The sequence below is a fragment of the Ictidomys tridecemlineatus genome, chromosome 9 (genome assembly GCF_052094955.1).
Source record: "Ictidomys tridecemlineatus isolate mIctTri1 chromosome 9, mIctTri1.hap1, whole genome shotgun sequence".
NCBI classification, from domain to species: Eukaryota; Metazoa; Chordata; class Mammalia; order Rodentia; family Sciuridae; genus Ictidomys; species Ictidomys tridecemlineatus.
Genome location: NC_135485.1, coordinates 18010157 through 18023344, shown reverse-complemented (window position 1 = coordinate 18023344; position 13188 = coordinate 18010157). Strand labels below are relative to the sequence as shown.

Here is a 13188-nt window from a genome sequence, read left to right as displayed (position 1 = left end):
TTGCAATCCTCCTGCCTCAGCCTCCGGAGCTGCTGGGATTACAGGTGTGTACCACCACACCCTGCTTTTACAGCCTTTTTGTTTATCTTAAATCCCATTCCCCCCACCCCAATCCTTCCTTCCCGGCAGCAACCACAGAGGGTGAAACCTTAATAGTTGCTCTCTGGATTTCAACTGGGCGTTTGGAACAAAGACTTGACCCCAACTCCAGAGTCTTTAGGTTTTGCTGGCTTGCTGTTTGTTTTGCCCTCTGGGGCAAGTGCTGTTCCACTGTTCCAGCTGCACCTTTCATCAATTACCAGCTGAGTGATAGGTGGGATGGGCTCCTTTGTCTACAATTGAAACAATGGTGTGAGGCCTTTATGGTTTGGGTGTGAGGTGTCTCCCAAAAGCCCACGTGAGAGACAGTGCAAGAAGGTTCTGAGGAGAAATGATTGAATTGTAAGAGTCTAACCCAGTCAGCGATTTAATCCCCCCGACAGAAATTAACTGAGTGGTAACTGAAGGGGTAGGGGGTGGCTGGAGGAGGTGGGAATTGGGGTGTGGCTTTGGACATATATTTGTATCTGGTGAGTGGACTCTCTCTCTGCTTCCTGATCACTGATGTGAGCGGCTTCCCTCTGCCAGCCTCTTCCCCGCCAGGATGTTCAGCCTCCCCTTGAGCCCTGAGGAATGGAGCCAGCCCTCTAGGGACTAAGAAGACCTCTGAAACTGTGAGCCCTCAAACTCTCCTACTTACAGTTGTTCGGGTCAGATCCTTTAGTCACAGCAGGGAAAAAAATGAGGCCCATCTCTTGGTTTTGGAGAAGGCCACAGAATTTAATGTAAATGAAAGTACTTTGAGCAGGGCCACACAAATGTAAATGCTATTGATACTTGTTACATTATTAACTGGAAAGGCTCCTGCAACGTAAGAGAAAACTGAACCGACTTCCGGTTGGGAAATAGCAGGTGCTTCCTGGCTAGCCCCCCACCCACAATGTCCCTGTGTCCTAGAAGTCTCAGGTCCATGATTTCCATAAATGCCATCTCGGGGGATCAGAGAGAGGGGTGCTGCGTGAATCTGTAGGGATGGTAGGCTCCCAGATAGGAGCATGCCCACAGGAGCTGGTTCTGTCAATAAGACTCAAACAATTCAGAGACAGGGAGGAAGGAAGAGAGGAAGAGAAGGCCCGGGGGCTCGCCCCTCTTCCCCAGGGCTGGTGCAGCCCGGACAAGGCACGGGAACACCAGCAGGTCCAAGTGGACTCTTCCCTCCAAAGGGAAGAATTAGAAAGAAGTGGAGGGATAGGAGATGAAGAAAGGGAGAATTCTAGAACAATGGCTTTGTCAAGTGCATGGAATCCACTGAATTAAACTGCGTGGCGCTGGGGGAACAAGAGCTTGAAGGGCAACCCTTGCTCACGAGGAAGGGAAGGTATTGGGTGTGTCCAAAAGACACCAGGACACAGCCAAGTACAGCTGAGTTTGGATTTTTTTTTTCTGACACGCATTTCTGGCTTGTCTTTGGGAAAACCTCTCTGAGCTTTTTGGGAGATAATAATTCCTGTGTCAAAGGTTGGTTGCAAAGACTCGGTGCCACAAAACGCCTGTTCGCCTGCCTAGCACACAGCAGGTGTTTACTGAGCAAAAGATTATTATTCTATTAGACCCCAGCCTCCTTCTCCAGTGATGATATGGTGATTGTGTAGTGATGCAGTGGGCAACAAAGAAACCCTGCAGAGCTGACACACAAGCATCTGATCAACTTGCACGTGATGCTTTTAAAAACCTCATCCTGTCCCCTCAAAGTCAGGTTACTAAAAAGTACACTGAGAATCCATCATCTGTCTGTTTTCTGATGCTATACCAGAGTACCAAGGGCTGGGTATTTATACACAAGGGGTTATTTGACTCAGGGTTCTGGAGGCTGAAAGTCCACAGCACGACCCTGGCCTGTGGTGAAGGGCCTTGCTGCTTTTTCGTCACATGGCAGAGGGCAAGCCTTTGCATGTGAGTCAGAGAGAGGACGAGGAGCCTGCTACCCGGGACCAACAACCCACTCCACCCTGGCACTAATCCATAGCACAGTCCCAGCCTGAAGGTCCTGCCTCGGGACACTGTGACACTGGCAATTAAACTTCCACATGAGTTCGGAGGAGACATCCAAAGCATCACCCCAGCTCCCCAATGCACATACCACAGACATTTCTTCCATCCCAATGGCACCAAAGGTCTTAACTATTCCACACCAACTCTGAAGCCCCAGGTCTAGAGACTGACCCAAATCAAGAACGAGACTCAGGCACCCTTCATCCTCTGGCAAATTCCCTCCAGCCATGAGCCCGTGGGATCCCAGAAAGTCCTCCCAGAATACGGTGCTGGGACAGGCATAGGAGCTCCCCGTTCCAAAAGGGAAAGGAGGCAAAAAAGGAGGAACAGCTGGTCCCCAAATGTCCAAAGCCCAACAGGGAAAACAGCATTAAACCTTAAAGCTGGGGAAATAACCTTTTGACTCCAGTCCTGCATGCCGCCGAGTGGCAGCCGGAGCCACACCTGAACTGCTTGAGCCGTGGTGGTTGGAATGTGGGGAGCAGAGTCCTGAGGCTGCTCTGGTCAGTGAGCCTTCAAGACCCCAACTTTCCGAACCTGCGATGCAAGGTGCAGCTCGAAGACCCCTAAAAAATGTCCCGTCCGGCAGGACACATCAATGTGGGCAGCGAACCTAGTTGGGGAGGAATGAAGGGACAAGAGACACGAAAGGTGACAGCAAGACAAAAGTTCTGATCAAGCTGCAAACTTTTATTGTTCACACAGGGGTATTTATATGCTGGGGATGGGGAAGCTCTCTAATCAGCAATTGCTGGGTGGGTATTCATATGCTGGGGATGGGGAAGGTCTCTGCAATTGCTGGATGTGGGTGGTAAAACTGAGAGCTGCAAGATGTCTGATGATCCTGATAACCGCAGGATGTTCCAGGGAGATAGGTAGCTGCAGAATGCCTTCAGGGCAGAATGTCTCCCAGGGGGCTGTCAGGCTAATCTTTGAAGGAGAATTTCCTTCTAGTTCCCGACAAAAACATTCTTGGGGTCCTTATCTGCCGCAGTCCAGCTGCAGCAAAATAACTGGGGGTTGACGAGCAACTTGTGTAGATTGATACAGCAGGAGTGGGAGCCGTTTATTGTAGCACAGGAGCGGTATTTATACATTCCACACAGCTTATCTTAATTAGCATAAACTAGATACATCAGTCAACCAATAAGAAATCTCCACACTTAATGGCTCACTGGCCTTACTTCACAAACCACTCCCTCTGGCAAAATGCCAGGCACCATCTTGACTTGTTTACAGACCTTAACATTTCCCCCTTTTGTTTAATTTAAATAACGACCATAGTGGTTTTTACACAAACACCATAAATAATCTGCTACAAGCAGAAGGGGAGGAAACAAAATGCCACAATACCAAGCCAATTGATGGCTCCATGCAAGAAGCCCTTGGAAAAATTATACCAGCAATGACACCGTTAGCAAAGATACTGAGTTACAATTTGTTGTAGATTACAGTTTGTTGTCTCAGTCGAGGTAAAGCAGTGTCTCAATAGATTAACTCACAGTCCAGATAAATCACAGTCCAAGTAAGTTCTGCAGACAGCTAGCTTGATCCAAAGTCTCGTCTGGTTCTCAGCTGAAGTCTCGTCCCATTCTCAGCAACACTGGAAATTTTTCCACCCTCATCCTCACCGGCACTGGGATGAAGGCAGGAACTCCGGATGGCTAAAGAAAATCCTGTAGCATTCCACTAAGAAAAAATCTTCTGAACAATTTAGTACATTATCTCAAGGTTTTTTTACATTTGAAATAAGCCTTAATAGTGCTCACTACTCATTAGCTTCCAGGTGTGGGAGAACCATTGTAGTTACTGGACTTGGAAATGATCAAACTTCAGGGATGTGGGCTGTCTTCCACCTGCAGCATCCTGGGCAGCCCCAGATAGCCCTGGGAGAGTCCAGGGAGTGTTCTGGACTCATACTGCCACTGGGCACAGGGAACAAGAGCCTTCGAGACTGTGCCTCTGGGTCAGGTCTGGATTTGGGCTCTCGCAGTGGTGTCCCACTCCCCTGGCGGGGGGCAGGGAAGAGCTGGCTGCCGCAGCTTGGAAAATCCTTGCTACGCCATGACCGGCGCGCACACGGCAGCCACCTCACTGATTCACGCATCCTCCGGTAATGAAAAGTATTCAGTAATAGCCTTTTGCTGCAACTTTTTTCCTGATAATTTTTTCTCCTCTGAACTTTCTTCTTCTGACTAGAGTTCCTGGGCTCTTATCAACACATGCCCTAACTATTCTTGGCTCCACTGGGGTGCCTTCTTCTCTTAGTAATTTACTTCTCACCCCTTCCATATTTTCGTCACAAAGACAATACAACATTTCAAGACAAAACAAGACACAAACATACTGTATCAATCTTCTCCATTTTCTCAAAATGGCCATTTTTCCTCTCGCCCTATCTGCCTAGGGATGAGCAGATTTGCTCCCGTCCTATCTATGGATGGGCAGCTTTTTTTCATCACTTACCCCCCAAGTGTCCTGGGGCTCCCCGTACAGGCCACCATCTGCCGTAGTCCAGCTGCAGCAAAATAACTGGGGGGTGATGAGCAACTTGTGTAGATTGATACAGCAGGAGTGGGAGCCGTTTATTGTAGGACAACAGAGGATTTATACATTCCACACAGCTTATCTAATTAACATAAACTAGATACAGCAGTCAACCAATAAGGAATCTCCACACTTAATGGCTCCCTCTGGCAAAATGCCAGGAACCATCTTGACTTGTTTACAGACCCTAACATTTATCATCTGGGTGAATCGTACCCTTCTACCCCCAGGGAGCTCCAGCAGATGGTTACTTGGCCACACCCTCTGTATTCTCTCCAGAAATCTTTCTCACTCTTGATGGCCAAAATGCAAAAGTTCCAAATCTTCCCATTCTGCCTCGCTTTTAATTATAAACCCTATCTTTAAATCATTTTTCTTATTTCCACATCTTACCGAATGCAGTGAAAAGCAGCCACACAGCAGCTCAAATGCTTTGCTGCTTCTTCTGCAGGGTGTCCTAGTTCACTGCTCTCGAATCCCACCTTCCACAGAGCCTGGGACACAGACACAATCTCGCCAAGTCTTCTGCTGTAGAGAAAGGAGGGATTTTACTCAGTTCCTTATTCTCAGTTTCACCTGAGTGCTTATCAGAACAGCCTTTCCATTCATATTTCTACCAACATTCTAATCACAGACACCTAAGTAATCTCTATGTCCCACACTTTCCCTAGTGCTGTCCTCCTCTTGAGCCTTCACCAGAATTACCCTAAACGTACCTTCATGGCAACCGAGGCTTTTTCTAGCTAACTCCTCCAAATCCTTCCAGCCTCTGCCTATTGCCCAGTTCCAAAGCCATTTCTACGTCTTCAAGTATTGTTTTAGCAACAGCTGCACTTCTCCATACAAATTTTCCGTCTTAGTCTGTTTTCTGCTGCTCTGACCAAATACCCGAGACTTGGAAATTTATAAACAAGAGAATGTTATTTGGTTCACAGCTCTGGAGATTGGGATGTCTGAGAGCATGGTGTGGGCATTGGGTGGAGGCCTTCATGCTATGTCATAATGTGGCAGAAGGACAAGACAGTGCACGCAAGATGGAGAGAGGAACCAGCTAAATTCATCCTTTTCTCAGGAGCCCACTGCCCATCAGGAGACATTCAACATCCAAACACCTCTGCCCTGGTTTTCACGTGGCTGTCTCATCTTCAAGGTCATGGCTTAAACAGCGCCTCCTTTGGCCAGGGGAGTACTGCGGTTCAGCACAAATGCTCCTGGGAACCTCGCCCTGGGGTTTGCATTTGCGCACTTGGTTATGTCTGTCTCTTGAGCCTCAAAGCTTCAAGAGGGCAGAGGGCTCATCCGCCTGGTTCGTAGCCATTGTGGTGTGCGACAGCCCAAATGTGATGTGTCTGATAGGTGGCTGGGACGAGGCCGGGGAAGGAAGCTGGGCTGCGGAGGATTAGTAAACATTTTAGCTCTGACACCCGGCGTAAAGGACTCCTAGGAGACCCCCCCCCCCAGCAAGAGCCTCCGGAGGAGAGGGGCTGGGGATGAGGGCAGGGTCACCTGGGCGCGGACACAGGTGTGCGCTGGGCTGGGCGCCGCCCTCCCCGGCGCGCGCGGAGCCTGATTTGCCCCCTCTCCACCAGCGAGCCCTAGCACGGCGGCGCCTGTCCTCGTCCCGGTCGGTGGTTGTGGGGCAAACAAGGACATACCTGTCAAGACCAGACACGAATCTCGCAGTAAACAGGTTTCCCTGGGCCCTGCTCTGTGGGTTGCAACCTCTCCTAATCCCCAAGGGGCAGGTTGAAATGCTGGGAGAGGTGCTGCCAAGCTTTCCGGCGGGCCGGGGAATTCCAGCCAGGAGACAGACAGACAAATAAAAAGGCCTGAAAAGCGTCCCGAGCCCTGTTGTCCTAAGAGGAGGCAAGTCACGCTCAGCGCGGTGTGTGCTGTACCTCCTTCTCCTTCCCCCATCCCTGCTCTGCTGCCTCCCTGCCCTTCTCTGTTCTTGGCCTTCTCCCTCCTTCCCTCTACGGTCTCTCCCCGCCCCTCTTCTCTCCCCCCGGTTCCCTTTTCTCCTCCCTTCTTCCTTCTGTGTCTCTTTGTCTCTTTTTCTCTTTCTCCTACCTCCCCGCCCCTCTCTACCTCCCTCTCCTCCTCCCTGCCTCTGGGATCAGGGGAGAGACATAAGTTTCATAGTAGGTGGGAACTGCAGAAAAAGAAGCCTGAAATGCATGGAGCACCTACTGTGTGCTGGGCCCTGTACCCTGAACTCCTGTTATTTCACTTAACCCCCCCCAAAACCACTAGCAGTCAGTCCTAATCCTCCCCACCAGACATGCAAAAGGAGACCCCCAAGACTCAGCAGTTTACTTGCCTAACCCTGGGCAGCTAATTCATCCGACATCTGTCAACCTCCAGCACCTGTACTATTTAATTATTTTGAGTTTTATGCAAACCGAGGAATATTTTCCTACCAAAGTGACACGCCATGCTATTTTGCCCATTAATGATGGAAATAATTCAAGGTATATGCATAGGTGCCCCAAGATTGGGTCACAGCATTGTTTTCTTTTTTTATTATTATTAAAAAAGAAAAACTAATGTCCAATAGTAGGACCTGGTCAAATACAATATGGAATACTCGTCAGGTAGCACACCTCACAGCCATGAAAGATGGTGTTGGGATTGCGTATCTATAGCCATGGAAACATGTTGATGACTCCCCGCCCCCCTTGTTGTTTTTCATGTCCATGATTTCTTTTTAAGTTTCCGAAAAAACAGGCCTCAAACGATACATTTTGGAAAATAAATAAAGAGGCACACACGGCATAGAAAAATTCATGAGGATGTAAACTTGAAGCTTATCTTTGAAGGGTAAGATGATAGGTATTTTCACCTTCTCTTGCTTTTGTGTGTTTTTAGATATTTGTCTACAATGGGCCTGCACACCTTGAGCACTTCATTTGTTTTATGTTTTTTTATTTTTTTCTTTCCTTTGAGTCATTATTAGAATGATTAGAAATCTTCTTTCTAAAACATTTGGTTTGAGGGTCCAGAATTTGGAAACATCTCTTTTCTTTTTTTAGCTACTACTGAAAGGAGAAATACAAATCCTAGCCAAAAACTCACATTTGGCCAGTACTGTTTCTTTTTTATAATTACATTGTCAATCACGGATTAAAAACCAAGTGCCTGCAGCAAAACCAGGTCTTTTCCCCCTCGGTTGGTCTGTGGTGCTCAGTGAATATTCACAATTACCTCCTTTCTTCTGTCCCCCTCCGTCTCTATTTTTTCCTTCTTTTCTTCCCCTGTTTTATACCAGAAGCTTATTCATTTGGACCCTTTTTAATTCTAGTTTGTGGAAAGAATTTAGACAAGACTGAAACTGTTTTTTTTTTCCTTTGAATAAAATTAGGGTTTGTTGAGTGAAGAGTTGCGTAGGCAGGAGCAGGGCGGGAGGGGTGTATTTACCCTCCTCTGGAAAATACTTCTGAACTCTCTACAGTGTCCTTTTGTGCCCAGTTAATTAATGGACTGATTACAAATGATTATAACTCATTGAGTTGATTTGGCAGAATCTCTTGCTGGCAGGGCTCCGTTCTCTCTTGGTTTGTGTTACTTGTCAGAATTGAAAATAACACATCTTTTCCTTACAAATAGCGTGGATATTATTCAGAAATTGCTCAATAACTTGAGTGGATCTTCTGTGTTCTTCTGAGTTTCAGATTTTACTCTATTTTGGAACCCAGCGCATCCCTCCATAAGATAAAAACATGACTTAAAAAACACAAAAGATGATGTTCTTTCTGCCGGGGTTACCCGAGATCCTGGGTTTGATCCCTGCCACATTGGACATGGGTGTGGGTATGACTGTGTGAGACGTGAATTGAAGTATTAGTATGGCTCACTGAATAAAATATAATGTAAACAACACCCAAGTGGGTAAAAGTAGCAAGGGGACACTCATCCCAGCCCACCTCGCCCAGATTCACCCACAGGGGCAGAGGATTCCGGTTCTCATACAGTACTGCAACGGTCATTGTCCACAGCTTTGGGGCTTGGCTCCCTTCTCATTTGGCTTCTGGTGGCTGGATGCTGCCTGACCCTTAATAATAACACAGCCTTAGAAGCTTCATGGCCACTTGGTTCATAAACATCAATTTGATAGAGTTGGTGATTTCCCAGTTTTTCAGTGTTTTGTTTAAAGCAAAAATTTTAATAGTCTTTAACAATATATCTACCAGGTAATTTTTTCCTAGGCCAAATAAAACAGGTATAGGAAAAAGGTAAGATTTATGTAAAATCGTAAGTAAAATACGTAAGTCCATGGAATCTGAAATAATACTGCTCAGTCAAGCAAACAGTAACATGTCTATTTAAGTTTAAATAATATTTCAATTATTAAATTATTATTCCTCAGCTGCACTAGGCACATTGCAAGGGCTCAAACGCCACATGCAACTAGAGGCTACAGAGTTGGCGAATGCAAACAGAGACATTTGCATCATTGCACAAAGGTTTTCTTTTGGGGGTATTTTGTTGTTGCTGTTGTTTTGGTTTTTATTCATTTGTTTAATTAATTGAGGTCTTCAACCCAAGACCTTACGCATGCTAAGCACCTACTCATCACAGAGCTTCACCAACCCCATTGCAGAAATTTTCTATTGGATAGTGTTGCTCTAGAGTCTAATACAGGACCAAACAATGTAGAATCATTTTAAAAACAATATATGCGTTCAAGCCTGGGCTGCAGATACCTTAGACGTTGTATAATGGTTATAGGGCAGTAATACAGTCTTGCTAGAAGAAGGACAAAAAGATACCTCAGGCAACTTCTATTTTGTTACTGTTGTGGAACAGGCCACCCCAGAACTTAAAGCAACAGTGATCACTTTGTTGTCTCTCCTGGTCTGGGCCCTGGACTGAGTGCGGTGGTCCCTACCAGGGGTGTGGGCACCACCACTGCCCCTGGTGGGTGGGGCTCCTGGGTCTGTGATGATATGGCCAAGCCCTGGGGCCTCTCCTGGAGGAAGCCGCAACACCTCTCCTGACCTGGCCCAGGAAGTCACTTTCACATCACACACAGAAGTCTCAGGTCCCCAAGTACAAGGAGTGGGAACACAGGTGCCTGCTCTTCACCGGGACCTTGGAAACTGCCCTGAGCCTTCACGGGGACAGCCTGGCGTCTCTTACCTCTTGGTTGCTGGCTCTGGCTGCAGGTGGAGCCCCAGCTGGGAACTGGTCACATTTACAGGAACTTGAATTCGATTCTACTGGAGGGAATCTAAATCTTTATTATGCTATGGATCCCCTTCACAATATGAAAGATCTGTGGCTTCCTCAGAATAATTCTTTTTTGTTGTTGTTGTTGTGGTGGTGGTGGTGGTGGGTGGTACTGGGCAGAGGCATTCTAGTACTAAGCTATATCCCCAGCCCTTTTAATTTTAACACAGGGTCTCCTTAAATTGCTGAGGCTGGCCTTGAACTTGTGATCCTCCTGCCTCAGTCTCCAGAGTTGCTGGAATTACTGGTGTACTCCATCAAGTCCAGCAGCCAACAGAACAATTTTTTTTAAACTTTCTCCCCCCTTCTCCTCCTACTCCTCCTCCTCCTCCTCCTTACTTCTTTTTTTTGGTAATGGGGCCTTAACCACTGAGCCACATCCCCAGCCCTTTTTATTTTATATTTTGAGACAGGATCTCACAAAGTATCTTAGGGCCTTGCTAAATTGCTGAGGCTGGTCTTGAACTTGCAATCCTCCTGCCTCAGCCTCCTGAGCCTCTGGGATTACAGAACTGTACCATCGTGCCTGGCTCAGAATAATGTTTCCAAGAGCAAAAAATAAAAATGCAATGTAACAGAGAAAATCAGATGTATGAAAACAACTATTCAACTGTTTAGTCAAGTCATAATTTAGTAATACCTAGTAAGTTTTGGTAGCAGGTCTCATAAGTACAATAATTTCATAGTTTCGATGAGTGTAATGACATTTAGAGATATCAATTATAACAATTGCAATATGAAAAGATTTGTGATTTCTGTTGATGAGAGAAATTCACAAATACTGCTAACACTATTATGCTTGGTGCCTACATTCATACTAAAAGGAAAAGCTCAGTTAAAGGCAAGAGGAGGATGGGCATAGTGGCACACACCTGTAATCCCTTCAATTTGGGAGGCAGAGGCAGGAGGATCACAAGTTCAAAGTCAGCCTCAGCAATTTAGAGATGCCCTTAGCAAGACCCTGTCTCAAAAAAATAAAAAGGGCCTGGGGATGTGGCTCCGTGGTCGAGCCCCCTGAGTTCAAACCCTGGTACCAAAAAATAAAATAATAAAATAAAGGCAAGAAGAAACAGAGAGATGACCGTTTTCTCTCGCAGGTCTGCAGATCCCTGGGCAGCCATGCTGCAGAGCCCACACCCAGAGAGTTCTCTGTGCAAAAGGGAGCACTAGGAGCCCTTCAAAGGTCAGGTTCAGACTGGGTTGGAGGGCAAGAAAGTAGGAGCTAAACAGCCCAGGGGGAGAATCTGAGGACCTAAGGACCAGAAACCAGAGACCAGGGTCAAAGGTGAGGCCAGAGAAGAGAATTCCCTGGGGAGAAAGTCCCCTCTGGCTAGAACCGGCAGAGGAGTGTCTTCTGCCTCCCCTCTTTGGAATTCCCTGTCCTTACTTTGATCTCCCCATCCCCAGCTGATGGCCTGAAACGGCTTCTTTTGCCTGACCACAGCCACTCCTCTTTCTTGCCAGTCTAGACTTTCTTCCAATACCCAGGAGCACGCTTTCTGCCACTGCACCTTCCCGGAGCCTGTTGGCCCAGATCCTTTCTTTGTGGGGGGCAGGGGGTGGTTCAGGAACTAATTAACTACATCACTCTCCTCTGGGCTCAAATTTTAAATCAAATGAGGGAGCCACGAATGAGGAGATGGATGTCAAAACCTGTGCTTCCTTGCAATGCAAACCAGGTGGGAGGTGCTGCTCAGCTGCAGGCTTCCTGCTTCTCCCACCCCCTACCACCACCCCCTTCTGAAGCTGAGAAGCTACAGGGGAATGTTGGAGCCTCTGGCCCCAGGAGACTTCTCCAGGACCACTTCCCAGCATTGGTCCAGATAAGGGTGGTGGAGTGGGGAGAGAACAGAGAGGCCTGTGTGTGTGTGTGCACCTGCCTTCAACAGTCTTGATAGATTCCTTCCTCTCCATCTAGAAGTGTGGACCTACAGCTGTCACCCACCAGCCAGGCCACACATTCCACATCCAAGAAGAGGAGCAAGGATGTGTGGCCAGGGGCAGGAATGCTTCAGGAGAACTCTTAGTGGAGCAGGGTCTGCCCTCCAACACCCACACTCTAAACTGTCCTACTCAGACATAAAAGTAAGGATTATATTTATATCATTAATAATTATTACACCAAGAAGAGGAGGGTCAAGAGGTCTTCCTACTTTACAAATAGGAACTAGATTAAAACTTGAATATATAATCTCATTTAATCCTCACCATAACCCTCTACCACGGGAAGGTCAATCGTGAAATTCTCGGGAGCGAGACATTTTTTTTTGGCTTAAAAAATGGCGATTTTGTATTCTTGCACCTAATAGTTCCCTCAATTCTACAGGTAAGATCACTGAAATTTATAAAAAATTAAGCAACTTGACAAGGACCACAGAGCCGGTAAGTGATCCATTGGAGCTTTAACAACTCAGGCCCGACTCCAAAGCTTGTGGTTGGAACAGCCATAGTAGGATGGGGTGCACTGAGATGCCTGGATGTACATGCAGGGGTTTGAGGCTCATTTCACAGCACAGAAAATGTTGACCTTCTCTCTTCCAGGCCATGCCAGGGATCAAAAGTGAAGAGATACATAAATTATATGATCTACCTCTTGTGCACATCATGTAGTAGTTGCTCAATAAATATATTTGGGGCAAGTTAATACCAAGTCTTACCTTCCCACACACAGAGCACAAAGGGGACCAGCTTGCTTCCGAGCAGCCTCGAACCTTGCCATGTCCAGCCTTTTGCTGTTTACGGAGCTCATTTGCACACGTTCCCAGAGCTGGCCTGCTTCTCTGCTAAGCACCTGATTAAGGGCTGAAACTGATGACTTAGCCTGCTTCCCGAGAGCGATGCATCTCCACTGCTCAGAATTAAGTCGGCTTACAATAGAAATCAGGGCCAGAGTCGGAGCAGCCTTGGGCCAATTTAGAGAAACGCCAGAGATTAAGGGGCCAGCAATTTGGAATGCCTTTTTGCATTTTTTTTCCCCTAAGCAAATTCATCCTGAGTTCTTATCCCCATCACAAATTGTTCCCAGGGAACAGGTGTTCCTTCAGGTACACTCTTCCCCATGGCCGAGGGGGCTCTGGCAGTGAGATCCTGCACCCAGACGGTCTTTGGCCCCCAGTTTCCCACCACTAGGGTCTGGCCAGAGGATCACCCAGTCTGGCAGTTCTGCCTCTAAAGCGTCTTTGGAGTGTACCCACTTCCATCATGGCCCAAGTTCACGTGGCAATAATCTCTTCCCCAGATCATTGATCTGTTAAAAGCGAAAATCCAACTGTGTCATCATACTGCTCGACTCCAGCCACACGGACTGCGGTCTTCCAGAGT

The 13188-nt window shown here is 47.2% G+C and overlaps 1 long non-coding RNA gene across 1 annotated transcript; it reads right to left on the bottom strand.

Annotated features, from left to right (window-relative positions):
- Positions 1-3136: 3136 nt before the first annotated feature.
- On the bottom strand, positions 3137-12677 carry LOC120892294 (uncharacterized). The gene is made up of 3 exons (XR_013425732.1): positions 12525-12677; positions 5032-5166; positions 3137-4623 (listed from the first exon to the last, which is right to left on the bottom strand). It is a non-coding gene; the product is annotated as an uncharacterized LOC120892294 (long non-coding RNA).
- Between the last annotated feature and the right edge of the window lie 511 nt (positions 12678-13188).